At 38.3% G+C, this 26,680-nt stretch overlaps 24 non-coding genes across 24 annotated transcripts; 22 read left to right on the forward strand and 2 right to left on the reverse strand.

Moving 5' to 3' along the window:
• Nucleotides 1–3,140: 3,140 nt before the first annotated feature.
• On the reverse strand, nucleotides 3,141–3,213 carry TRNAV-CAC (transfer RNA valine (anticodon CAC)). Its single transcript has one exon. It is a non-coding gene; the product is annotated as a tRNA-Val (tRNA).
• A 203-nt stretch (nucleotides 3,214–3,416) lies between these two features.
• On the reverse strand, nucleotides 3,417–3,489 carry TRNAV-CAC (transfer RNA valine (anticodon CAC)). Its single transcript has one exon. It is a non-coding gene; the product is annotated as a tRNA-Val (tRNA).
• A 16,773-nt stretch (nucleotides 3,490–20,262) lies between these two features.
• TRNAM-CAU (transfer RNA methionine (anticodon CAU)) lies at nucleotides 20,263–20,335 on the forward strand. Its single transcript has one exon. It is a non-coding gene; the product is annotated as a tRNA-Met (tRNA).
• Nucleotides 20,336–20,947: 612 nt separating this feature from the next.
• Nucleotides 20,948–21,020, forward strand: TRNAM-CAU (transfer RNA methionine (anticodon CAU)). Its single transcript has one exon. It is a non-coding gene; the product is annotated as a tRNA-Met (tRNA).
• Nucleotides 21,021–21,087: 67 nt separating this feature from the next.
• TRNAM-CAU (transfer RNA methionine (anticodon CAU)) lies at nucleotides 21,088–21,160 on the forward strand. The gene has a single exon. It is a non-coding gene; the product is annotated as a tRNA-Met (tRNA).
• A 487-nt stretch (nucleotides 21,161–21,647) lies between these two features.
• TRNAM-CAU (transfer RNA methionine (anticodon CAU)) lies at nucleotides 21,648–21,720 on the forward strand. The gene has a single exon. It is a non-coding gene; the product is annotated as a tRNA-Met (tRNA).
• A 67-nt stretch (nucleotides 21,721–21,787) lies between these two features.
• On the forward strand, nucleotides 21,788–21,860 carry TRNAM-CAU (transfer RNA methionine (anticodon CAU)). Its single transcript has one exon. It is a non-coding gene; the product is annotated as a tRNA-Met (tRNA).
• Nucleotides 21,861–21,927: 67 nt separating this feature from the next.
• Nucleotides 21,928–22,000, forward strand: TRNAM-CAU (transfer RNA methionine (anticodon CAU)). The gene has a single exon. It is a non-coding gene; the product is annotated as a tRNA-Met (tRNA).
• A 67-nt stretch (nucleotides 22,001–22,067) lies between these two features.
• Nucleotides 22,068–22,140, forward strand: TRNAM-CAU (transfer RNA methionine (anticodon CAU)). Its single transcript has one exon. It is a non-coding gene; the product is annotated as a tRNA-Met (tRNA).
• A 67-nt stretch (nucleotides 22,141–22,207) lies between these two features.
• On the forward strand, nucleotides 22,208–22,280 carry TRNAM-CAU (transfer RNA methionine (anticodon CAU)). The gene has a single exon. It is a non-coding gene; the product is annotated as a tRNA-Met (tRNA).
• Nucleotides 22,281–22,487: 207 nt separating this feature from the next.
• On the forward strand, nucleotides 22,488–22,560 carry TRNAM-CAU (transfer RNA methionine (anticodon CAU)). Its single transcript has one exon. It is a non-coding gene; the product is annotated as a tRNA-Met (tRNA).
• Nucleotides 22,561–22,627: 67 nt separating this feature from the next.
• TRNAM-CAU (transfer RNA methionine (anticodon CAU)) lies at nucleotides 22,628–22,700 on the forward strand. The gene has a single exon. It is a non-coding gene; the product is annotated as a tRNA-Met (tRNA).
• Nucleotides 22,701–23,313: 613 nt separating this feature from the next.
• TRNAM-CAU (transfer RNA methionine (anticodon CAU)) lies at nucleotides 23,314–23,386 on the forward strand. Its single transcript has one exon. It is a non-coding gene; the product is annotated as a tRNA-Met (tRNA).
• Nucleotides 23,387–23,999: 613 nt separating this feature from the next.
• TRNAM-CAU (transfer RNA methionine (anticodon CAU)) lies at nucleotides 24,000–24,072 on the forward strand. Its single transcript has one exon. It is a non-coding gene; the product is annotated as a tRNA-Met (tRNA).
• A 67-nt stretch (nucleotides 24,073–24,139) lies between these two features.
• TRNAM-CAU (transfer RNA methionine (anticodon CAU)) lies at nucleotides 24,140–24,212 on the forward strand. Its single transcript has one exon. It is a non-coding gene; the product is annotated as a tRNA-Met (tRNA).
• Nucleotides 24,213–24,699: 487 nt separating this feature from the next.
• Nucleotides 24,700–24,772, forward strand: TRNAM-CAU (transfer RNA methionine (anticodon CAU)). Its single transcript has one exon. It is a non-coding gene; the product is annotated as a tRNA-Met (tRNA).
• Nucleotides 24,773–24,839: 67 nt separating this feature from the next.
• TRNAM-CAU (transfer RNA methionine (anticodon CAU)) lies at nucleotides 24,840–24,912 on the forward strand. Its single transcript has one exon. It is a non-coding gene; the product is annotated as a tRNA-Met (tRNA).
• Nucleotides 24,913–24,979: 67 nt separating this feature from the next.
• Nucleotides 24,980–25,052, forward strand: TRNAM-CAU (transfer RNA methionine (anticodon CAU)). The gene has a single exon. It is a non-coding gene; the product is annotated as a tRNA-Met (tRNA).
• Nucleotides 25,053–25,119: 67 nt separating this feature from the next.
• Nucleotides 25,120–25,192, forward strand: TRNAM-CAU (transfer RNA methionine (anticodon CAU)). Its single transcript has one exon. It is a non-coding gene; the product is annotated as a tRNA-Met (tRNA).
• A 67-nt stretch (nucleotides 25,193–25,259) lies between these two features.
• Nucleotides 25,260–25,332, forward strand: TRNAM-CAU (transfer RNA methionine (anticodon CAU)). The gene has a single exon. It is a non-coding gene; the product is annotated as a tRNA-Met (tRNA).
• Nucleotides 25,333–25,539: 207 nt separating this feature from the next.
• Nucleotides 25,540–25,612, forward strand: TRNAM-CAU (transfer RNA methionine (anticodon CAU)). Its single transcript has one exon. It is a non-coding gene; the product is annotated as a tRNA-Met (tRNA).
• Nucleotides 25,613–25,680: 68 nt separating this feature from the next.
• On the forward strand, nucleotides 25,681–25,753 carry TRNAM-CAU (transfer RNA methionine (anticodon CAU)). Its single transcript has one exon. It is a non-coding gene; the product is annotated as a tRNA-Met (tRNA).
• A 613-nt stretch (nucleotides 25,754–26,366) lies between these two features.
• TRNAM-CAU (transfer RNA methionine (anticodon CAU)) lies at nucleotides 26,367–26,439 on the forward strand. The gene has a single exon. It is a non-coding gene; the product is annotated as a tRNA-Met (tRNA).
• A 67-nt stretch (nucleotides 26,440–26,506) lies between these two features.
• TRNAM-CAU (transfer RNA methionine (anticodon CAU)) lies at nucleotides 26,507–26,579 on the forward strand. Its single transcript has one exon. It is a non-coding gene; the product is annotated as a tRNA-Met (tRNA).
• Nucleotides 26,580–26,680: the final 101 nt, after the last annotated feature.

The following is a 26,680-nucleotide window of genomic DNA, read 5'->3' on the forward strand; positions in this document are numbered from 1 at the left end:
TGCACGTCGCACTCAAGAATGGTCTAAGAAGCCTTCGAAAATCTATGCAACTTTAGTTTTTTTTTCTATCAGAGGTGGTAACGACTCGTACACACTCTCTACTATTTCAATTTTCAATGTACATTGATTTTTTCGAAAGTATTTGAATGTTATATAAAATTAAGAGGGTATCCAATATTGCACGTCGCACTCAAGAATGGTCTACGAAGCCTTCGATAATCTATGCAACTTTGGTTTTTTTCTATCAGAGGTGGTAACGACTTCGACACACTCTACTATTTCAATTTTCAATGTACATTGAACTTTTGGAAAGTATTTGAATGTTATATAAAATTAAGAGGGTATCTAATATTGCACGTCGCTCTCAAGAATGGTCCAAGAAGCCTTCGAAAATCTATGCAACTTTGGTTTTGTTCTTTCAGAGGTGGTCCCGACTCGGACACAATCTCAACTATTTCAGTTTTCAATAAACATTGAACTTTTGGAAAATATTTGAATGTTATATAAAATTAAGAGGGTATGTAATATTTCACGTCGCACTCAATAATGGTCCAAGAAGCCTGCGAAAATCTATACAACTTTGGTTTTTGTTCCATCAGAGGTGGTAACGACTCGGACACACTCTCTACTATGTCAGTTTTCAATGTACATTGATTTTTTGGAACATCTCGAGTGGAACACTGGCTTCCCCTCAGATTGCTTTTATTCAGATTTGCATTGGTGATTTTGAGTGTGTAGCTTTGTTTGACCCTGCTCCCAGCCAAGTCGAGCACTGACACCCTTTTCTCGAAGCAACTCACGACACTTTCAAGCCCACTGTAACTTCAAGATGAGTATAGGTAAAAGACTGAAATTTTGCTTCCCGCGAGGACTGTCAATCCTAGCTATAATTTCCAAATTTCAAGCTCCTACCCTATATACTTCTCGAAATATCGAAGGTGAAATTTACCTTATTTTGTCACTCACTCACTCACTCACTCACCGATCATCAAAATTCTAAGGTACTTATAGGGTAGATAGAAACTTAAAATTCAGGATTTAGTTTTCATTTATTTTATAAAGCACAGAAAAATTAAAACATCCCGAAATTTTTATAAAATTGTTCTTTAGTTCTTTATTTTAAAACTAGATGGTGCTGCCGTCTTTTCAACAGAAATAGTGTGTGTTCTTGAAGAAAGGACGTAATGGTCCAAAGTTAACCGAAAGTTAAATATATATTAAAGCTAATAAGAGTAGTAGTTTAAAAGAAATGTGTCGTAACTGATGTTACATTCTTATATTAGGATATCGCGTACAATCTTTATCACATATTCTCTGCGGGTCGAAAGGGGTAATTCAGCGTAAATATGGACAAACGTTAGCGATTATATTGGCAAACGAAGTACCACGAGTCACGATATTTTTGATACGAACAAAGATGTATAATAATGATAGAGTCAAAGAATATTGGTTATTAATTAGGAAAAGGACTTAATTTATAACATAATTGTTCAATTGGCGATTGAATGAGAACTAAATGCAGACTTGGTTCTACATAGGATCTCAGAACGTTTTACGGCGGAAAGGGCACGAGCGAGGCTTGGCCCATTTTTGTACATGTTAATGTTTTTCATAGGATATAATCTTCTCGACTCGGAGAGGTAATATTTTGGTTTTTCCAACTTGTTCAATGCTATTTTAGTGCTATTTAACGTTTTTTTACAATATATTTTTTAATTTTTTTTAGGCTTTGGTTTTAAATACATTGGGGGCAATTCTCTAACTTTTTAAGCGAGTTATCGCAGGTGATAACTATAATCTAAAGGGTTGATCATGACAACATTGTTCCATCTATGAGAGCGCGATATCTAAATAGGTGATTAGTCATAGGTGTCATCAATCCTTGAACGAAAAGCGGCGGAAGTCTCGCGAATTTCCCTCGTGCTAATAAAATTAAATTTTACCGTCTTTAATATTCACGAGAGTGATCTTGACAGCACCAATATGGTTAAATGATAGGAGTGCGGTAGTGATTTTTGGATTTCGAATCGGGTTCGGGTAATCAAAAATTTGCTCGTCGCGTACCCGAATTTGTTTCTGGCTAAGCCGATAAACATTTGTCGGGTATTAAAACCTCCAACGAATACTATCGGGTAAAATTATTATAATAAGAATTTGTCAAGCAGAGAAAATTACACAGGTTGGAAATATTAAATATAAAAACGTCTTGGTTTGGACCAAGGCCGAAAAAACAAACGATATGTGTGAGGTTTATCAATTGAGTGAAGTTTCAGATATTGCAATTGTTTTCTAGTTATTTTTATCCACTCAATCCTTAATCAATATTTAATTCAATCAACTGATTTTACTGTTAATCGATCTAGTCCCTCTAAATTAATTGAAAAAATTACATATCTACGCTTTTTCAAGAACATTTACATTTTCCGAAAACATTTTATCATGAAATTAATTGTTCTTGAAAAAGCGTAGATATGTAATTTTTTCAATTAAATTAGAGGGACTAGATCGATTAACAGTAAAATCAGTTGATTGAATTAAATATTGATTAAGGATTGAGTGGATAAAAATAACTAGAAAACAATTGCAATATCTGAAACTTCACTCAATTGATAGACCTCACACATATCGTTTGTTTTTTCGGCCTTGGTCCAAACCAAGACGTTTTTATATAATATCTGTCACTTCAGTCTTAATGTAATTAAATTTTGAATAATTATGTTTGCTTTACCGTCATACATTAGCACTCTAAAATATAATGGTGCATTCAAACACCATATATGCTGTTTTTTCCAGTGCCAAAAAAGACATCATTTAGGGTGTACTTTAAGCCCATTTCTATGATCAATTCACGCCATTTACTAATATTATTTGGAAGTATTAAGGAAATATTAGGCATTGAAGCACCATTTACAGTGGCTTTTAACATCTTTTTTTGACAATCTGTTGAACTTCTAATATTACTTAGTTTAATGGTTTTAAAAGTAGGGAAAAAGTATGCTACCTATGTCACATTATTAAACCAAGTGAAGTGAAATAATTGTTAAATATTTATTATAACCACTACACCACATACACGTGGTAAGTCTAAGTTTTCCAAGAGATCTAACTAATTATTATAACCAATCACGATGGTTAAAACATGTATCTACCTGGGCTCGAACCTGGGACTTTCCGTGTGTGAAGCGGACGTGATAACCACTACACCATAGATACGTGGTAATACTGAGTTTTCCAAGAGATCTAGCTAATTCAAGCGCCCAATCACGATGGTCAAAACATGTATCTACCAGGGCATGAACCTTTGATCTTCTGCGTGTGAAGCGGACGTGATAGCCACTGCACCATAGATACGTGGTAGCACTGAGTTTTCCAAGAGATCTAGCTAATTCTTATGTCCAATCACGATGGTCAATACATGTATCTACCAGGGCTCGAACCTGGGACCTTCCGCGTGTGAAGCGGACGTGATAAGCACCACACTACAGATACGTAATAACACTGAGTTTTCCAAGAGATTTAGCTAATTATTATGTCCAATCACGATGGTCAAAGCCGTACTTCTGTAATTAACTAAAATTAACATACTTAGACTTAATTGTTTTGATCAAACTGGCTGATAGCACACCCTGAATACTTAGTTGTTAATTTAAGATAATTCCGAAAAGTATTTTCGCTGTAGTTTTTAAGTTATCGGTGGGGAAAGATCACGAAAAACCCATGTTAATCTCCATAGGAAATTAGCAAAAGCGGGTGAATATTACTTTAACGTTACAAAACGGTATCAAGTCATATCTACAAGGGCCTACCGGCCCTGTAGAATGAAAATTAATATTTCCAACTTTGAAAAAAGTTCAATATTAGTTTCCTGAAATATTCCAAAGTGCCAGCTCATTTTAGTCAATTATGTAATTTAATGCGTGAAACCTCTGGTATGGGCAAGTTAAAATATTTAAATTCTTTATCTACAAATTATTATCAAAATAAAGCTATACGATATTCATACGATAACTTAAAATGGGTTCAGTCACCCGAACACAATTTCCAGCAAAGGTTTCTTAAATATCTGGCATCTGAACGAGGCGGAATATCTTTTAATATCCTTTACATATTTCAAATACGAGTGCCACTATCGCCAGTGCGAGTAATCCGAAGCATAGCTTTGATGCCTCAAAAATGATTTGTATGCCAAGTGGACTCCAAGCATCGTCAGGTTGCGCTGGCTGCTCAAATAACTTTCCTATATAAAAGTACTGTTTGCGTACTATAGCGATTTCATGACCAGTTTCATAAACTCCAAGAGCCCTGAAATACAATTTTTTATTTTTTCGTTTAGCTGAAGAAAATAGCCTACCCTGATATAAGCTAAAGCTTGGAATGCTTATACAAAGCCACAAAGACATTGCCTGAGAATGAAGGCATCTTAAAAGTGATCGAAATTGCGATTTTTTTCACTCAATCTTTACAGTTTTATTAACAACAATAAAAAACTTTGATGTTGGTGGTGCTGAGGAATATCATATGAAACTGACGTCATTTCGAAAGAAAGTTTTGGGAGTCAAACTAACGTTTAGACAGCGAATTTTTGATTTGACAATTGTCAATTCCGCGTTTAAAACGTCATACAGCTGGGATTACAAAATAATTACTTCAAAATCCCAAAAGTGTAGGACTTAATAGGACGATTTGTCTAATTATAGGGTAAAATAGGACATTTTCTAAAACATAGGATTTTATTGGAATTATAGGACCTCTGGTGCCCTGGACTGTACACCAGGTTTCCCCTCCCGCTCCATCGGGTTGTCACCCTGGTGGAGCAGAGCATAAGGGCTTATCGTGGCGGAGGGGGTCCGAGCCCGGTGTGCTGGTTCGGGAGTTTCTTGGATTCACCCTTGGTTCAGACCGTTCTTTACCTTGGGCTGCGAACTTTATGCTATGTGGAAAAAATCTCCAAAAAATAAATTCGAATATACTTTGAAAATGACAACTTGATCATATAACATAAAATTTCTGAGCGAGTGCTATTTCGGTCTAGTTAAAGGGAATGAGAATCTTCGTTTGAAAAACCTCTCATTTATATAACAAAAGATAGAATTGATTTCTGTGAATTCACAAATATCAAGCTTTCAATTATCCGATTTCTGGTTATTTGGCAATATGCATTTGAAAATGCTTCATATGAAATGATTTGAAGTCTTTTTTTATGAAAGGCTAAAACGTTTCCCGTAGGCCGACGTCACAGATATATTTTTTCAGTGAGATGGTGCCACTCTCTCTGCCATCAGACCCAGAGTTTAAACTGGCGACTTGGCGAGAAGCTCGAGACGCGTATAGGATTCCCGGCTCCCGCGCTTTTCTTTCTCACGTCATAGTGATGTCATCAATCGGGCGAACAAGCTTGACAAGACAAAATTATTGATATATCGAAACTGAGTTTTCGTGATTTATCAATGGATTTTAAAAATAGAAACTTTGGTTAAATTATATTAAAAACTTGATATTTTGAAAGTAGATACTTGAAAGTGTAATATAATACCACTTTCGTGCTAAAATATGATATGAAATTGTAAATTCGCATTCCCTTTAAATGTGGTCTCAAAAAAAGTGATGTCGAAATTTTTGTAAATTTGACGCCAAACTATACGAAAACTATAAAAAATGTAGGATATTATACGACCTTTCATGAAATTATACGGTAATATAGGATGGGTTCAAAAATAAAGGATTTCTTGGGAATTCTAGGACCGCTGAGCTCCCTGTGTAGAGTAACAAGGAAAAGTTAAACCTAAAACATTGGTCCAGCTATTTAACTTAACCATATAAACTTGATGGCTGTTGCAAACCAAAATAGCACAATATATTAATTTTAACCAAATGTATACTTACACTAAATTGAACTGTTCTTTCAAACAAAAATCCGCGTCAGGTTCTAAACGAATGGCAAGTGGTATGTCACTTGAAGGCTCTCCAAGACGAACGTAAAAATTCTTTTTGTCTGCAACAAGTTTTTCTTTTATTTCATCAAGTAACCACAAAATACGTGATCCGTAACCCAGAAAAATCATTTTCATGTCAGTGATATTCTTAATAAAGTTTTGAAAAACTCCGGGATTGTCGTAGAATTTTCTATGCAAGAAAGTCATGTCCATATCGTTTAAAAATTTGCAATGCTCGTTGGGCTAAAAATGTCATAAATTTAATACAAAAATAAATGTTTTATTTCCGTTTTTTTCTCATGTAAATAAGTTTAAACAGAAGTTCATCAAGGATGATGGGGGAGGATGAGTTATCTGAGAGAAATAGGCGCGCTAACTTTGGAACGGCACAGGTTGGGTGGGACGCCAAAAATGGGGAGGAATAGTTGGACTCACTTGTAATTTGCTCGTTTGAAGCCCTTCTGGACCAATTACCAATGAGTCCGACTATTCCTCCCTTATTCGTTGCATCCAACCCGACCTGAGCCGTTCCACAGTTAGACCGCCTATTTCTCTCAGCTGGTTACGCATCCTCCAGCAGCATCCTTGAGTTTATAAGCCTCTCCCAGTTCGACGTTGGCGATGAATTTTATTTTCGCAGCAAAGAGGGTTTTCGTGAGAGCCAGCAAGGAGGATGTATAATATGAATAGTATTAGTAGTTATGATCTCCTGGTAGTAGTTGTGGCCGGAGTTTTACCTTTCGTTATCGTTTGTCTTTAGCTTAAAAAGAACTCGATAGTACATCAACCCACCCATAGGTGGAACTGAGCTCGGTTAGAGATTTTATTTTTATTAAAAGTTTTCTTGGACGCAGCTAGGAATCGAACCCGGGTCTCGCGCATCAACTAAACATTCTACCACTGTGCCATAAAACCTCAATAGAGCATGAGCATTCAATCTTGAAGAACCGGAAACTGGGAGGTTTTTTCTGCTTACAACGTCTGTGCGCAGTTGCTTGCCAGGGTACGCGTAATGCGGTACAATGTAATTAAACCTTGCGGTTTTGGGAAGGGTTCAAAACGTATGTTTTTAAATTTCAATTTCCTTGAATCACTTTCACAATTGCCCAGCGCGCAAATCTTCATTTTTCCTATTTTTAATTACTTTATTAAACTTTACTTTCAAATAGATGCAAAAAATTAACATTAGTCCCAAGGCTTAGCGAAATGAGACCAAGCGGCCATTTTACTTGTTTACATTGTACCGTACGCTTTCTCCAAGACCTTGTCGTCTGCTAGCTTTTTTCTTTTCTTTATTATTTTGGGACACTTTAGCAAGAAAACTTTAACATGGGATACGCCATTAAGATTCTGGTCCATTATATAGAAGGTTCATGGGTAGAGACTGCGAGTTTTGTTCCTCTAGTTTATCTCTAAAGAGTTGGGTATGGCGGCGAAACCCTCTTTATTTGTAGGGTCGGATACTTCTGAATCTGTATTCGGATACTTCTGAATTTGTATTCGGATACTTCTGAATTTGTATTCGGATACTTCTGAATTTGTATTCGGATACTTCTGAATCTGAATTCGGATACTTCTGAATCTGAATTCGGATACTTCTGAATCTGAATTCGGATACTTCTGAATTTGTATTCGGATACTTCTGAATTTGTATTCGGATACTTCTGAATTTGTATTCGGATACTTCTGAATTTGTATCTTTGGGGACGGGTACTTCTTAACTTGTTACTATTTGAAGTTATGTGTATTTCTCCACAAATCGAGAAGAATTTCAAAAGAAAGTACTAGCTTGTCGACCCGGAAATTACAATTATAACGTAAGTAAATTAATTGAAGTAAGGATTAATGGGTTATAATTTTTGTCAGAGCATCGAGGGGCTATTCACTAGAATTTTCTGTACTTCTTTTAATGCGTATTTACGGGTATTTCTTTTTACCACTGTTAAAAGATGCTCATCGTTTCCCGTTCGTGTCACACTATTATAATTATAACAGAGGTTAAATATTGAAGTAATCATTTTAAAACAGTTAAAGGTAGCGCATCGAAGGACTATTCACTCAAATTTTCTGTATGCCTGTTTGGTACGGTACGATGTGGCTACTATTACGAGCCCAGCCCTTTGGTCGTCTTGTTAAATACACCATCACCATTTGAGAGTCAAATTGTTCACTTTTGGCATTTTAAAATTTCTCGTCATTACACTTTGCAAAATTGATTCGAACTGATAAGGACGTCTACCATGATTGGCACTGATAAGAGAATCTATCACGTTGACAAAGTCTTAACATGTATTTCCCTACCGGCCACGTTGTCAAAATCAACATGGCGCCAAGGGGTAAATGAACTACCTTATGTTTTTTCCTGACCACGCTGCTCGGGTAAACATGACGTCAGAAGGTCAATAAACTGCCTTGCGAAAACATAGAACGTCCTCGAAAATCGGGCGTCACTGAAAGTTTGAGGCTTCACTGGCACTATGATCTCATTTGTTCTAACTTTTATTTGGACTTTACCTTAATGCGATTCCGATCAGAATAACAAGCTGATCCCAAGCCATCGCGCAACCACAGCAAAAGTTTAGAATTCGGGTAAGATTCGAGGTCCGAAATTCTGTTGATCAAATACTTATTGACGGGCAAGAAGTTGGTTTTAACACCACAGATGAAAAGAGTTGATAACAAGAAGCAAGACCAACAAATATAAAGTTGTGCGATCCGAACCGATGTTCCGAACTTTTTAGTCTTGAATTCAATAGCATCTAAATTGGAAAAGAGAAGATCATGATGCAAAGATAAAATAATTAAACTTAGGCCTGCGAATTTTCCGAAACTTTTAATAATGATACTATTATCCAAAAGACAAACACTATTATTAAAGTCAGAATAGAAAATACACTCAAGATTTTTCGTGGTACCGTGAAATTAACGAGTTTAATTTATTGATCAAATTCTCGGAAACAAACAAAATATTGGCTATAAATGTATTCATTAAGATGAATTCCGTTTTATATCAAATTGCAACTAAGTCAGATGACGCACGTAGAGGAAAACCTATAGAGATAAACACATTTTGACTTACATTTTTGTGAAAACAGGCCCAGAACTTCCGGATATTTCATTAATATCACGATTATGAGCTTGTTATTCTGGTGAACGGAGTATTCACGCTTGGTGACAATGGTTAGCACACACAAATGCAATGCAAAAATAAAAATTGAAATACCCGTCAACAGGTAACTCTAAAACAAAAGAGAAATTTAAGTTGTTCAGGTTTTATCCCTAACAAGAGAGAGAAAAAAAAAATTGTGAAATGTATAGCGTGTCGTCTTTAATAGAAAAAGCCTCTTGTAAATCCTGTATTGAGGAAAAACGGTTATAATAATAAAATTGTTTTATCCATTTTTATGGTTGATAAATGTATTTAATTGTGGGAAACGGGGAGTTGTATTTAATAGAAGAGTCGCGACCCGTCTGCTTTATACAGAAAAATTATTAAAACCTTATTTCCCTGCCTGATCGGAAAACACTCTACTAAGTTGCCCACATATTGTTAGGTAGGTAAAAGAGGAGGCGATAGATTCTATGAATCGAACTTTATTTCCAAAGAATATATTTATTTACAAGTTTAAGTTATCTAACTTGCGGGGTTATCGCCGGACGGCCTTAAGGCTCGTTTTCAATCAAGCAAAAGCCCTAAATTACCAACGCGCGCTTTTACATAGGAAAAACATTGTGTGGAGGGGCTTCTATAGCGTGTGAAGCCAAAGCGTGGTTGAGTAGGCTGTGGTTGTAGCAAGGAAGGCAAGAATGAGAAAAAGTCAAGGCTAGGAGACTATATCCATGGAGTAGACATTTATAATGACTAGAATTTTTAAACTGGTCCCTGCTGAATTTTCATAAAATTCTCAATTAATAAACTGGTCCCAAGGACCAGTAACCCCCGAATTTTGAATAAAAAAATTGGTCCGAGCAATTAATAAACTGGTTTTTGACCTGTGGACCTGTGCTATTTCCAAGACTGCCGCCGACCTCTTTACAGTCCCTTTAAGGTGACAAAGCGCGGTCATTGCACAAAAGATTTAGTTTCTCCCTCTATACATAGTTTCCAAACCTACGTCATAAATGACGTAGCCACAAGTATAGACGAAATAGCAAGAACAGCGATAATGACATATAGCACTGCCTCCTTTACTAAAGGAGGCAGTGCATATAGGGTGCAACAACGTAAGTCAAATCATGATTAAAAAACATGAAATTTAGCACTTAAACTTAATTTTTCTCAAAAACCTTAAATTTGATCCTAGAAAAAGATTTATATTTTGATATAAAACCGTTTCCAAACGTAACAAACGAATATTTCATTTAAAAAGCGTGGCGACAAAATGGCTAAATTTGAGAAAAACTCCATGTTATTTCTATGGGAAAATTTAACTTTCACCCCAAAAGGGCTGATTAATTTTATGGAAATGAAAACCACCCTTTGCAACTTTATTTTTTATAAAATAAACTACTGGGTGGAACTTTTTGAAATTTTAACCACATATTTAGGGCCCGAATTGTAGTTCTGTGGAATTTTTGCGAAACAACTAATACAATACAAAAAAACCTTCGTCCAAACAAAAAACCCTAAATACACACTAAGAGCAGTATGAAGTCTTATCTAAGAGAGCTACCGTCTCCTAGAATAGAGAGAGCCAATGTATTTTCTTTCACAATAAGAGCTAGTGGATCTGGCCTTAGTCCTTTCCTAGCCACGGTTGTTTTTGGTGTACCCGGGTGTAGCAAAATAAATAATTTGCCACAATTAATTTTAAGTCAATCAATAATGATTTTAAATAATAGTTCAGTTTATCACTCCACACTCTGTATTTGTAAATACGACCAAAGAAATAGTAATTGGCTAGCGTAGCCTTTCCCTTTCAATTTAATCAATATTCTTTTATACCCAAAAAATTGCCACATCTTGAAGTCGTGAACCTTCTCAAAGCATGTTAATCTTGTAGGGGTTATTTGTTAGTGCATGCCCTCTATAAATACAATACGGTGCCAGTAGCGCGCGATGCCAGTAAAAGATAAAATTAGGCGCGGTATCCTTTGGACACCTGCATGGAAAGAAAGAGTTTAACAAACACGGGCATAGAAAGAAAGAGTTTAACACGTGCATAGAAAGCAAGAGTTTAAAACTCTTTTGAATATTCTCAAGTCCACGAGTGCGGGTCGTGACCTGGAAAAACCAACTAGAAGAGAGGTACGATTCTCTTAGCAACCAGGCTTAGTGAAGGTGTTGACACACGTGTATAGAAAGAAAGAGTTTAAAACTCTTTTGAATATAGTCAAGTTCACGAGTGCGGGTCGTGACCTGTAAAAACCTAGAAGAGAGGTACGATTCTCTTAGCAACCAGGCGTAGTGAAAGTGTTGACCTACGTCACCACGCGATACTTTCGGGAGCTGGATTACGATTGGATGGGACCATCCGGAGGCCCCAGAAGACCGAGTCCAACGCCCTTCAAGAAGACGGCTTAAAAAGCCAGAAACGGAGAGTAGTAAAAAACATTCTCGCTGATTCGGACTTGTAATCAAGTCACTCAAGAACTCGCTCCTGCCGGACACCACTGCTTGCCCATGCAGAGCCCCTGATGGAAACCCTGGAACCATAGCGCTGGCCGCAGAACTTCTGGATTCCTTCTGGCTCTTGACCGGCTAAACTTGGAACCTTTCCCGGCGATAAGCAAGCATGAACGTCGATCCTTTGCCTGGCACCGTCAACTAATAGGACGCAATTATCCTGACGCAAACCGCACTCACCACCTCAACATCAACTTGAAGAACCCAGTGATGAGTACTCTTTTCGAACTATCGCGAACTATCGCAAGAAACGACGTAAAGTCGGCCGACAAACTCTAGTAGAACATTAGTAGTTTAATTTAGGTAGTTTATACAAAAAACTGGCATCGTTTTAGTTTTGCATGCTGTAGAATATTTTGGGGGTTATTCCGCGTAAAGTTATCAGTGTCGCGTAATAGTATTAATCATGTCGCGGATATTTAATTATGTTAATTTATGCTTAAAGATGAACCATAACCTGTTATTAATTAGTCAAAGTTAAAGCCTCAAATGTTAATTATCGAGAAATAAACAACTCTTGAGGTGTGGCAAATCAGTTTCCAAAATACTTATTCAACTAGGGTTAATTTATAACCAAAACTTAGTAGTAGTAGAAAATGATAGCGGATAACAGCGACAGCACAATAATTCCGTTACACGGGGTTCAGATAAACACATGCAGGACACACATAACAGTATCGCAAAACTTTGTGTTACTTATTCACACGTAGCTAAAACGTACCTTTTTGGTAAAGGCCCCATATAAATCAGAACTAAACCCAGTAACACGAGTGTTCCGCGTTCGAGTCGGTTCGAGGTAGATTCGTCGGTTTATGGTCTAGTCGGTAGTTACGAATAAATTCCGACTCTTATCCAACTTCAGTTGCCAACTCCGCTTTGCAGTCGGCCGTGATAACAATAATATAGTGTTGGCTGATTGTTGTATTTTAAGTCGGTTAATGTAATGAAGGATTAGGTCGGCTGCTCGACTCGTTACCAACTAACATGCGTTTCTATCAAATAAAAGATAACAATAAGGGTCTAGAGGTCGACATATCCGACGGCCTACCAATCACACTGAACATTTCAGATTTCGTTGTAATGAAGCTTCTTCCGCGTTTGAGTCGGTTGGAGGTAGATTCTTCGCTTTATGGCCTAGTCAGCACTTGCGACTAAAGTCCGACTCTTATCCAACTTCAGATACCAGCTCCGCTTTGAAGTCGGACGTGAGAACAAACAAATAGAGTTGGCTGATAGTTACATTTTAAGTCAGTTGGTGTATGGAAGGATTAGGTCGGCTGCTCAACGCCTTACCAACTAACATGGGTTTTTATCAAATTTACAACAAGGGTCGAGAGGTCGACATATCCGACTACCTACCGTTCAATACTAATCATTTCAAATTTCGTTATTTTAAGCATAAGAAAATAATATATAGCTCTCTATAAGTATGAAACTCTCAATTTAAGCCATGTAAACAGCATTTTCTTCCATTGCAATTTGTAAAAAGTTTCTAATGCCACCTATTAAGAGCTTTTGGTGTTAAAAAGTTGAAATATTTGTTTAGAAAATTTTCAAATTTTATATCGTAATTAAATAGTTAAACGTCTTCAAATTATTATTATGATAATTATAGCTGATTAAGTACATTGCAAAATTATCATAATAAATTAATAGATGGCGCGAGATTTTGACGAACGAGGCTAGCGCCAACACTGGTACGAGGTAAGGAGTATCTTGTGTCTCTACTTGCGCAGCGATATTTCCCCGGCCCATCGTGCCTTTCGCGGGCACCTTAGGTGGCGGCGATGGTTTCGCCCCCCTTTTACTCGTAGTACCGAAACTTCTCCCACGGGGCATAAAAGCGTAAGCGCGCCAAATTTGGGAGCAAATGCTGTATTATGAAAATGTACTACGTTTCATACTTATGGGGAGCTATATATTATTTTCTTATGTTTTAAGACAAATCAAAGATACTTGGATTTGTATCACAAACAAAACATAAAATAAAATTTTAGAATCAACAATATAGTGTAATATGTTTATTCACCTTGGTATAAATATAAATCTCTCGTTTTAAGTATCATTTTAAAGTAACATTAAAGAAAATGTTACAGTTTACGGCCTATTTTAGCTTTCCCTTAAATTTACATAAGCCTTTAAAACCGTTTCCACGGTTAACTCATTGCATTTGTTTTTATCGGAGGTAATTGCAGTGTGCACTAACGTTAAATGCAGTCATTCATGACTATCTCTACTTTTCGTAAGCCGCCCAAGGTGCGGAATTCGGTCCAATGGGCCCTCCCTTCTTTGGTGTCGGTTGAATGGGATTTCGGTCCAATGGGAGGGAATCATCAGAGACACACATTACCTACAGTAAAAGATCTCTAAACCGACCTTTAAAAAATTCTACAGCCGACCATTAACAATCCATCAAGCCGACCATAAACAATCCATCAAGCCGACCATAAAGCCGATTATGAACAAGTCGTAAAGCCGACCATAAACAAATCGTAAAGCCTACCATAATCAAGTCGTAAAGCCGACTCTAAACAAGCCAAAAAGCCTGCCCTAAACAAGCCATAAAGCCAACCACAAACAAGCCATAAATGCGACAAATAACAGTCGATAAAGCCGACTGCAATTAGATTAATAATCCGACCATAACCAGAAAACAAAGCCGACGTCTACTTTGATAATGTAAGAGCTGGTCACGCTTACTTTTCAGAGTCGGTTAAAGTGCTGGCAAAATTTCTATCCCGACCTCATTTTGGAAATCCCGAAATTTTTCCGTGCACGTTTGAAAAGGTTGGAAAACCGCCGGACCGACCCATTTTCGGGTAGGACATTTCGACTGTCAAAAGGAAAGTCTCCAGACCATTTTGCGGCAGTATAGGGCAGTGTCGGTTGAATCTCGAGCCGACTCCGTTGTCCCAACGTCGAATTTTCTACTGGGGAACGTCTGTCAAATAGGGATTTCCTGTTAACGTTGTTAAATGTATGTATCGAATCGGAAGTGATGTATGGTTCAAATTCTCGTCTTTGTAGCGTGTAATATCAAGGAATTTCTGAAAAAATTAGAACGTCAAAATTTTTGAGTTCACCCTTCATTAATAAAAAATCCGTGGATTTAGAATTATTTACAATCAAACTTAAACTTGTCTTACATAGTAAAAGAGATGGTTCGTAAATTGGTCAAACCTACAAAAAAATATTATTAACAAGTTGGGAAAACCAAAATATTACCTCTCCGAGTCAAGAGGAGGCCTACTTACAAACTTATTTACCCAGATGTGGAAATGTTTATTTTTTTATGAACAAATACTGAAGTTAATTTTATGAAATATTAAAGAGGTATACAAAGCATAGCGAATATACTGTAAATCAGACGAGATTTTACATCCAATAAGGATATACTTGTACACATGAAAATCATCCGATGGGGGAAAAACGGGAAATGAAGAGATAAAACTTTGGAGGGATCATATTACCTTTACGTGTTTGTAAAGGCCCAATTTTCTACTCCTCAACTCTATACCCTCTATGTTCAAAGCCAGATTCACAACAGGGTTGCCGTGTAAACACTATCCTCTCGTTTCACCTCGACGATTTTCTTAATTTGTCAACATGACTGTTAACGTTACATAACACCAAAGCTTATTTGTGGCTACACGCACTGAAAGTAATTGCGCGCCATATAACGCATGAAAACACGAAGCTAGAACCCGATAACGATCAGACCTTTCACTGATCCGCGCTGCCTTCAGCAGAGCTCACCAAAAAAGACAGCGGATTTTGGAAAACGTTAACCGGTGAGCTCTGTCGTCATAGCTTTGCTGAACGCTTTTCTCCGGTCATCGGTGTTTTAAAAATTACGCTAGTGCAATAAAGCGTGCAAGGTACCAAGGCTTAACAAAAATTGTATGATAACATATTTATAGAAATAGATAAAAACAACTTTTATAATTAAAATTAGAAAGACTAACATGTCTCTTAAAATTCTCGCGTGATCAACTGGTTTCACGCCAATTAAATAGGTATAGTCCCATCAGAATCAGCAAGAGCTATTTGTAATAATACCTCCATGTTTTTATCGCTAAGCTGAGAACTACGCGTTTTACGTCACGTTATCTAAAAACCCGACTATTTTCTTTGGTGACCGCAAAGAGAATATAAGGGAGGAGTGGAAGCTCCTCCGCTCCACAAGCGTAAATAGTTATGTCTCGCCTAAATTATACTAGCGGTACGAGGTAGTTTCCGGCGCAGTCGCGCCACCTACGATACCGTTTAATGTCTCAAACGGAAATGCATCGGTACTGCGCATTGAAGATGCGCGGTAGAAAAGCGTGACAAGATTTTCCCCTCTTTCCACTCCTCCCCTATACTCTCTTTGGTGACCGCGCTGGCTCAGCGCTGAGCGCTGAGCACCGTGACGTCAAAATTCAAAAACAAAATCCCTTTCTTTATGACATTGCTAACAGCGCTGAGCTCTGCTGAACGCGGCCTAGATTTTGACCATGATGCTTTATTCAATTATTTAATCTAAGCCTGATTATTTAATAGTGTATTTAACTTTCGGCCCACTCTGAACCGTTAATGTCTCTGCATTACAGAAACGAAAACCAAACCCAAGCGTTCACTTTGGGATTCACTAGGCCTATTGAAAGATATAAGTTCATTTTTCACCGACGTAGTAGCGTTCTTCTTGTTATCAATGACGAAAGGATTATGCTATAAACAGATGTAGTATAGCTTAAGTAATATATAAACATCCATTTCAAATAATAATTATATAAAATATTCCTGGGATATCAAAATGAAACAGAGCTTTAAAGCTACAAAACTACTAAAGGCATCAAAATTACGAAAAATATTTCCATATATTAATTTTACATTATGAGGAAACCAAATATTAAGGTTTTGTAGAATTTCTTTCCACATCAACACAAGGCGAACTGCTAACGCGAAGCACTAGTGTAACAACGGACGGACACACACAGACAAACACATAGACTGCTGTTTTACCCTTTCCGTATTAATTTTGTTTTGAGAGACAAGATTACTTTAAATACTAAAATAAATATAATAATTATAATTATTATAATATATTTTCTTAGTTAGTTGTTCGCCTTATTGAACGTTACATCGTTTTGATAAAGAACAATTAAACATTCTTGAGAGACTTGAGTCACTTGACTAATATTGGCGTTTGAAATGAAGCATACGCCGTTTGCTTCGCCTTACTCAAATAGGTAGTATATAAGGGTGTCGAATCGCAGCTATGGATAAGAACATCGCAATTGCGTGAACCTTGGCGGAAGACCCCGTCAATGGAAGGCTAGACGTTTCTCGTAACCCTAGCCGATTGCCGCGTAGGTCTTAACCTTAAGGATGATGGTGGTGTTAGAAGCCAGGTGTGCAGACTGGTGTCCATGTGGGATGGACAAAGAATAGAAGATGGTGGTGTTTTGAAGCCAGTAAGTACAGATTGGTGTCCATGTGGAATGGACAAAGACGAGAAGGTGGTGGTGTTTAGAAGCCCGTAAGTACAGACTGGTGTCCATGTGGAATGGGCGAAAGACCAGAAGATGGTGGTGGTTAGAAGCCAATAAGTTCAGACTGGTGTCCATGTGGGGTGGACAAATGAACAGAGTTGTTAAACAGCCAATGGAGTAATAGCCTGTAAGTCGAATACAATTTCCGGGACTGTAAATGCGGTCTGGAAATTGAATACACGTTTGCTCCGATTTGCAAACTGCGACCGCGGTCACGTGGGTGTAACAACGGACAGACAGACACACAGACAGACAGACAGACACACAGACACGTCGAAATTAGAACCTCTCCGTGACATACGTCACTCGGAGAGGTAAAAAATTTACATTTACACTTGTAAGTTATCATTTTGTAATACGTGTGAGAATACAAATTTTGGAATTGTAGCATTATTAATAACAACGAACACAACAATTAAACAAGTTGGAAAAACTAAATTATTACCTCTCCGAGGACTCTACTACAAACCTATTAACCTAGATATAGAACTATTTCTCTCTCTCTTTTTTTGAAGTAAAAATTTACGAATTTTAAGCATAGCGAATAGACAGTAAAGCAGAAGACATTTTACATCCAATAGAGATATGTCTTGGACACATGGGAAAAAAAGGAATTGAAGTGTATAACTTTGGGAGAGATATAACCTTTATGTGTTTGAAAAGGCCCAATTGTCTACGCCTCAACTGTTAACCCTATATTCTCATAGATACATTCACAACTGGTTTGCAGAATAAAAATTGTCTCGTTTCACATCAACGATATTCTTAGTTTGCCAACATGAGTGTTAACGTTAAATATCACAAAGGTGAGTTGTGGGTAGACGCAATGAAAGTGAATGCGCACCATAAAAAGAATGAAAACTCCGCAGCTACAACCCGTTTACCATTTAGCCGATTCACTGATCTAAATACAACCATGATGCTTTTTGCTATTATAAAATCTAAACCTTATTATTTAAACGTGTATTCGGCTCACTCTGAACCGTTAATGTATCTTCATTACAGACACTAATTTCAAAACCCATATTTGTTTCACCTCGGGCCTCAATTGTCTACTCTTTGGTTCACTAGGCCTATTACGGATAATACTAAATTTAACTGAGAGAGAATAAGCCCTAGCGTTCATTTGTAATCATTTTAGCAAGGATTATTCTATATACAGATGTAGTATAGCTTAAGTAATATATAAACAGCCATTTCAAATAATAATTAATCAAAAATGCCTTGATTAGAATCAACACCTAAAAAGTATCGATAAGACTGAGGTTATCACTTGACTGAAGGATCAGATGTTAATTTTTCTTTTTAATTGAAACTTAAAGTGTTAGAGTCACCAAAAATCGCTATTTTTAAAACTAAAAGTTTTATTCCCATCTGAAAGATCAAATCTTTCTGATTCAGAATATCCATTTATATAATGCATTATAATTTTTCAAATATTATTAAAACCCCGGCTTTCGGAACCTACTCGCAGAATTTTTTCAAACAATTTTGACAGTTAAATTTCGCGGTACTTCATATACCCCTGGTGACGTCACGATTCGAGCGCGCGTGAACCGCGACTCCGCAAGTCCTATTTTTTTATTGATAGGTGGTGATCGAATTTGACGCGCGCGTGAACCGCGACTCCGCAAGTCCTATTTTTTTATTGATAGGTGGTGATCGAATTTGACGCGCGCGTGATGTTTAAAAACTAGGCTTAGCTCTCGTAATGAAATCTGTCTCGCGCTGGTCAACCTCTTACGACGTCACCAGGGGTATATTTATAATTTATTCCGTCTTAATGAGGTATGTGAAATATCAATTTTATTTTTCATATTACAAAATGAATAAATTTCTATAAGACTTTTTAATTTGGATCTACTGTTATTATAACCCAATTGATGTTTTAAAACGAAAATTAGCCACTTTTCAAAAAACGTGGCTCTAACACTTTAAAGGCATGCTTAAGAAAAAACAACGTTCCATTACCGTTTTCCTTTGAAATAACTTATTTTACTGGTAATAAATTTCAGAAATTTACTTACCTCGGCTTTTTGACCACAATTCCATTCCCCGAAAACATTTTATCATTACATTAATTACTTTTGAGAGAGAACGTGTATGATTAGAGTTTTGAAAGGTTCCTAAAGACGTTACATCTCCATTCGTGCCCGGCAAGCTTCGCAGTGGAAAACCAAATTCATTCAAAGGGACAGTACGATTTTTACTCGTCGTTTGGCAAAATGATGTAATATCAAGTGTAATAATAATAATAATAATAATAATCTAAGCTTTGCCTACGAAGGGATTTCCACACTAAGCCTGTGGCTTGTTTACAGGTGGGTCCCTTTACAATCCATAGAGGGGTGGTGGCTAGCCCCTATGCCACAGCTAACCGACAGCGCCCTATACTAACTATTACCGTTAACCTCTGCAAGTTTTGATGGAAAGGAGAAACCGGGTTAGACCGCGGAGGAAAACTCCTTTAACAAGCGGGGAGAGAACTTGCAAACTCTACGCAGAAGGATTTGTTCCCAGATTTTCACCCGGTGCCACAGTCCGGGATCGAACCCGGGATCCTCTTGCTGCGAGGCGAAAGCGCTAACCGCTACGCCACCCCACTTCTATGGTCTACCGTCGTATTGCTCTTTCTCACAGTTCAGGGCATGACCAATGTTACTCCCCAATTTCTCTCCTTAGTTTCTAACAATGGTTAGAGACTATTTGATATGTCACGTCACAACGTTATACACATTTGTAAATTCTTAGTAGCTCAAAAGGAAAAAGAATCCAATTTTTTTATATTTTGGTTTGAAATAAATAAACTCGTGATAGTAGTTATAACGAACTGAAAGTCAAGGGAATGGCACCGGTAATGAACAACAAAATGAGAGGAAAGTTTGCTTCAAGTTAGCAATTATTCGTTAAAATCTTAATATGTCATGAAAAATTGAAGTGAGGAGGCGGCACTATCTTCACAGATGGATTTGGCGTGAACGAGTGGTCCGTGGAAATAGCAGATAACAGCAGCTGGCACCGAAGTCAACCCAGCATCCTCAGCGTTTAGATGATGCATCACAAGGTACACTGGGAGAGTTCCAGTATCACACGTCGCACATGATGATATTTCAACTCCAGTTTACATCAATTCTCCCTGGTCGTAAATTGGTGACGTGTTATTCTAGCAGCCTCGATAGCGCAGTAGTTAGCGCGTCAGTCTCATAATCTGAAGGTCGTGAGTTCGATCCTCACTCGGGGCATGAATTTAGCGCTGATTTCCGTTAATATTATACTTCATGGATAAAGAGATGAAATGAATAATAACAGCCTCGATAGCGCAGTAGGTAACGCTTCAGTCTCGTAATCTGAAGGTCGTGAGTTCGATATTTACTCAGGGAATGACTTTGGCGCTGATTTTCGTTAATAGATTACTTGATTGATAAAGAGGTGACGTGTTCTTCTAACAGCCTTGATAGCGCAGTAGGTAGCCCGTCAGTCTAATAATCTGAGGGTCGTGAGTTCGATCCTCACTCGCGTTATGATTTTGGCGCTGATTTTCGTTAATAGAATACTTGATTGATAAAGAGGTGAAGTGATCTCATAACAACCTCGATAGCCCGGTAGGTAGCGCGTCAGTCTCATAATCTGAAGGTCGTGATTTCGATACTCACTCTGGGCATGAATTTAGCCCTGATTTTCTTTAATATTATACTTGATGGATAAAGAGGTGAAATTATCTAATAACAGTAGGTAACGCTATAGTCTCATAATCTGAAGGTCGTGAGTTCGATCCTCACTCGGGGCATGATTTAGGCGCTGATTTTCGTTAATAGAATACTTGATTGATAAAGAGGTGACGTGTGATTCTAGCAGCCTCTATAGCGCAGTAGTTAGCGCGTCAGTCTCATAATCTGAAGGTCGTGAGTTCGATCCTCACTCGGGGCATGATTTAGGCGCTGATTTTCGTTAATAGAATACTTGATTGATAAAGTGGTGACGTGTTATTCTAGCAGCCTCGATAGCGCAGTAGTTAGCACGTCAGTCTCATAATCTGAAGGTCGTGAGTTCGATCCTCACTCCGGGCATGAATTTAGCGCTGATTTTCGTTAATAGAATACTTGATTGATAAAGAGGTGAAGTGATCTAATAATAGCATCGATAGCGCAGTAGGTAACGCTTAAGACTCATAATCTGAAGGTAGAGAGTTCGATTCTCACTCAGGGCATGATTTTGGCGCTGATTTTCGTAAATAGAATACTTGATAGATAAAGAGGTGACGTGTTATTCTAACAGCCTCAATAGCGCAGTAGGTAGCCCGTCACTCTCATAATCTGAAGGTCGTGAGCTCGATTCTCACTTAGGGCATGACTTTTACGCTGATTTTCGTAAATAGAATACTTGATTGATAAAGAGGTGAAATGTTTTAATAACAGTCTTGATAGCGCAGTAGGTAGCGCGTCAGTCTCGTAATCTGAAGGTCACAAGTTCGATCCTCACTCGCGTTACGATTTTGGCGCTGATTTTCGTAAATAGAATACTTGATTGATAAAGATGTGAAGTGTTTTAATAACAGCCTCGATGGTGCAGTAGGTAACGCTTTAGTCTCATAATCTGAAGATCGTGAGTTCGATCCTCACTCGGGGCATGATTTAGGCGCTGATTTTCGTTAATAGAATACTTGATTGATAAAGAGGTGACGTGTGATTCTAGCAGCCTCTATAGCGCAGTAGTTAGCGCGTCAGTCTCATAATCTGAAGGTCGTGAGTTCGATCCTCACTCGGGGCATGAATTTAGTGCTTATTTTCGTTAATAGAATACTTGATTGATAAAGATGTGAAGTGTTTTAATAACAGCCTCGATGGTGCAGTAGGTAACGCTTTAGTTTCATAATCTGAAGGTCGTGAGTTCGATCCTCACTCGGGGCATGATATAGGCGCTGATTTTCGTTAATAGAATACTTGATTGATAAAGAGGTGACGTGTGATTCTAGCAGCCTCTATAGCGCAGTAGTTAGCGCGTCAGTCTCATAATCTGAAGGTCGTGAGTTCGATCCTCACTCGGGGCATGATTTAGGCGCTGATTTTGGTTAATAGAATACTTGATTGATAAAGAGCTGACATGTGATTCTAGCAGCCTCGATAGCGCAGTAGTTAGCGCGTCAGTCTCATAATCTGAAGGTCGTGAGCTCGATTCTCACTCAGGGCATGACTTTTACGCTGATTTTCGTAAATAGAATACTTGATTGATAAAGAGGTGAAATGTTTTAATAACAGTCTTGATAGCGCAGTAGGTAGCGCGTCAGTCTCGTAATCTGAAGGTCACAAGTTCGATCCTCACTCGCGTTACGATTTTGGCGCTGATTTTCGTAAATAGAATACTTGATTGATAAAGATGTGAAGTGTTTTAATAACAGCCTCGATGGTGCAGTAGGTAACGCTTTAGTCTCATAATCTGAAGATCGTGAGTTCGATCCTCACTCGGGGCATGATTTAGGCGCTGATTTTCGTTAATAGAATACTTGATTGATAAAGAGGTGACGTGTGATTCTAGCAGCCTCTATAGCGCAGTAGTTAGCGCGTCAGTCTCATAATCTGAAGGTCGTGAGTTCGATCCTCACTCGGGGCATGAATTTAGCGCTGATTTCCGTTAATATTATACTTCATGGATAAAGAGATGAAATGAATAATAACAGCCTCGATAGCGCAGTAGGTAACGCTTTCAGTCTCGTAATCTGAAGGTCGTGAGTTCGATATTTACTCAGGGAATGACTTTGGCGCTGATTTTCGTTAATAGATTACTTGATTGATAAAGAGGTGACGTGTTCTTCTAACAGCCTTGATAGCGCAGTAGGTAGCCCGTCAGTCTAATAATCTGAGGGTCGTGAGTTCGATCCTTACTCGCGTTATGATTTTGGCGCTGATTTTCGTTAATAGAATACTTGATTGATAAAGAGGTGAAGTGATCTCATAACAACCTCGATAGCCCGGTAGGTAGCGCGTCAGTCTCATAATCTGAAGGTCGTGATTTCGATACTCACTCTGGGCATGAATTTAGCCCTGATTTTCTTTAATATTATACTTGATGGATAAAGAGGTGAAATTATCTAATAACAGTAGGTAACGCTATAGTCTCATAATCTGAAGGTCGTGAGTTCGATCCTCACTCGGGGCATGATTTAGGCGCTGATTTTCGTTAATAGAATACTTGATTGATAAAGAGGTGACGTGTGATTCTAGCAGCCTCTATAGCGCAGTAGTTAGCGCGTCAGTCTCATAATCTGAAGGTCGTGAGTTCGATCCTCACTCGGGGCATGAATTTAGCGCTGATTTCCGTTAATATTATACTTCATGGATAAAGAGATGAAATGAATAATAACAGCCTCGATAGCGCAGTAGGTAACGCTTTCAGTCTCGTAATCTGAAGGTCGTGAGTTCGATATTTACTCAGGGAATGACTTTGGCGCTGATTTTCGTTAATAGATTACTTGATTGATAAAGAGGTGACGTGTTCTTCTAACAGCCTTGATAGCGCAGTAGGTAGCCCGTCAGTCTAATAATCTGAGGGTCGTGAGTTCGATCCTTACTCGCGTTATGATTTTGGCGCTGATTTTCGTTAATAGAATACTTGATTGATAAAGAGGTGAAGTGATCTCATAACAACCTCGATAGCCCGGTAGGTAGCGCGTCAGTCTCATAATCTGAAGGTCGTGATTTCGATACTCACTCTGGGCATGAATTTAGCCCTGATTTTCTTTAATATTATACTTGATGGATAAAGAGGTGAAATTATCTAATAACAGTAGGTAACGCTATAGTCTCATAATCTGAAGGTCGTGAGTTCGATCCTCACTCGGGGCATGATTTAGGCGCTGATTTTCGTTAATAGAATACTTGATTGATAAAGAGGTGACGTGTGATTCTAGCAGCCTCTATAGCGCAGTAGTTAGCGCGTCAGTCTCATAATCTGAAGGTCGTGAGTTCGATCCTCACTCGGGGCATGATTTAGGCGCTGATTTTCGTTAATAGAATACTTGATTGATAAAGTGGTGACGTGTTATTCTAGCAGCCTCGATAGCGCAGTAGTTAGCACGTCAGTCTCATAATCTGAAGGTCGTGAGTTCGATCCTCACTCCGGGCATGAATTTAGCGCTGATTTTCGTTAATAGAATACTTGATTGATAAAGAGGTGAAGTGATCTAATAATAGCATCGATAGCGCAGTAGGTAACGCTTAAGACTCATAATCTGAAGGTAGAGAGTTCGATTCTCACTCAGGGCATGATTTTGGCGCTGATTTTCGTAAATAGAATACTTGATAGATAAAGAGGTGACGTGTTATTCTAACAGCCTCAATAGCGCAGTAGGTAGCCCGTCACTCTCATAATCTGAAGGTCGTGAGCTCGATTCTCACTCAGGGCATGACTTTTACGCTGATTTTCGTAAATAGAATACTTGATTGATAAAGAGGTGAAATGTTTTAATAACAGTCTTGATAGCGCAGTAGGTAGCGCGTCAGTCTCGTAATCTGAAGGTCACAAGTTCGATCCTCACTCGCGTTACGATTTTGGCGCTGATTTTCGTAAATAGAATACTTGATTGATAAAGATGTGAAGTGTTTTAATAACAGCCTCGATGGTGCAGTAGGTAACGCTTTAGTCTCATAATCTGAAGATCGTGAGTTCGATCCTCACTCGGGGCATGATTTAGGCGCTGATTTTCGTTAATAGAATACTTGATTGATAAAGAGGTGACGTGTGATTCTAGCAGCCTCTATAGCGCAGTAGTTAGCGCGTCAGTCTCATAATCTGAAGGTCGTGAGTTCGATCCTCACTCGGGGCATGAATTTAGTGCTTATTTTCGTTAATAGAATACTTGATTGATAAAGATGTGAAGTGTTTTAATAACAGCCTCGATGGTGCAGTAGGTAACGCTTTAGTTTCATAATCTGAAGGTCGTGAGTTCGATCCTCACTCGGGGCATGATATAGGCGCTGATTTTCGTTAATAGAATACTTGATTGATAAAGAGGTGACGTGTGATTCTAGCAGCCTCTATAGCGCAGTAGTTAGCGCGTCAGTCTCATAATCTGAAGGTCGTGAGTTCGATCCTCACTCGGGGCATGATTTAGGCGCTGATTTTGGTTAATAGAATACTTGATTGATAAAGAGCTGACGTGTGATTCTAGCAGCCTCGATAGCGCAGTAGTTAGCGCGTCAGTCTCATAATCTGAAGGTCGTGAGCTCGATTCTCACTCAGGGCATGACTTTTACGCTGATTTTCGTAAATAGAATACTTGATTGATAAAGAGGTGAAATGTTTTAATAACAGTCTTGATAGCGCAGTAGGTAGCGCGTCAGTCTCGTAATCTGAAGGTCACAAGTTCGATCCTCACTCGCGTTACGATTTTGGCGCTGATTTTCGTAAATAGAATACTTGATTGATAAAGATGTGAAGTGTTTTAATAACAGCCTCGATGGTGCAGTAGGTAACGCTTTAGTCTCATAATCTGAAGATCGTGAGTTCGATCCTCACTCGGGGCATGATTTAGGCGCTGAATTTTCGTTAATAGAATACTTGATTGATAAAGAGGTGACGTGTGATTCTAGCAGCCTCTATAGCGCAGTAGTTAGCGCGTCAGTCTCATAATCTGAAGGTCGTGAGTTCGATCCTCACTCGGGGCATGAATTTAGCGCTGATTTCCGTTAATATTATACTTCATGGATAAAGAGATGAAATGAATAATAACAGCCTCGATAGCGCAGTAGGTAACGCTTTCAGTCTCGTAATCTGAAGGTCGTGAGTTCGATATTTACTCAGGGAATGACTTTGGCGCTGATTTTCGTTAATAGATTACTTGATTGATAAAGAGGTGACGTGTTCTTCTAACAGCCTTGATAGCGCAGTAGGTAGCCCGTCAGTCTAATAATCCGAGGGTCGTGAGTTCGATCCTTACTCGCGTTATGATTTTGGCGCTGATTTTCGTTAATAGAATACTTGATTGATAAAGAGGTGAAGTGATCTCATAACAACCTCGATAGCCCGGTAGGTAGCGCGTCAGTCTCATAATCTGAAGGTCGTGATTTCGATACTCACTCTGGGCATGAATTTAGCCCTGATTTTCTTTAATATTATACTTGATGGATAAAGAGGTGAAATTATCTAATAACAGTAGGTAACGCTATAGTCTCATAATCTGAAGGTCGTGAGTTCGATCCTCACTCGGGGCATGATTTAGGCGCTGATTTTCGTTAATAGAATACTTGATTGATAAAGAGGTGACGTGTGATTCTAGCAGCCTCTATAGCGCAGTAGTTAGCGCGTCAGTCTCATAATCTGAAGGTCGTGAGTTCGATCCTCACTCGGGGCATGATTTAGGCGCTGATTTTCGTTAATAGAATACTTGATTGATAAAGTGGTGACGTGTTATTCTAGCAGCCTCGATAGCGCAGTAGTTAGCACGTCAGTCTCATAATCTGAAGGTCGTGAGTTCGATCCTCACTCCGGGCATGAATTTAGCGCTGATTTTCGTTAATAGAATACTTGATTGATAAAGAGGTGAAGTGATCTAATAATAGCATCGATAGCGCAGTAGGTAACGCTTAAGACTC

Source organism: Phalangium opilio, unplaced genomic scaffold, assembly GCF_054372755.1.
Source record: "Phalangium opilio isolate 3A_F unplaced genomic scaffold, DU_Popi_V2 ptg000032l_1, whole genome shotgun sequence".
NCBI lineage: Eukaryota > Metazoa > Arthropoda > Arachnida > Opiliones > Phalangiidae > Phalangium > Phalangium opilio.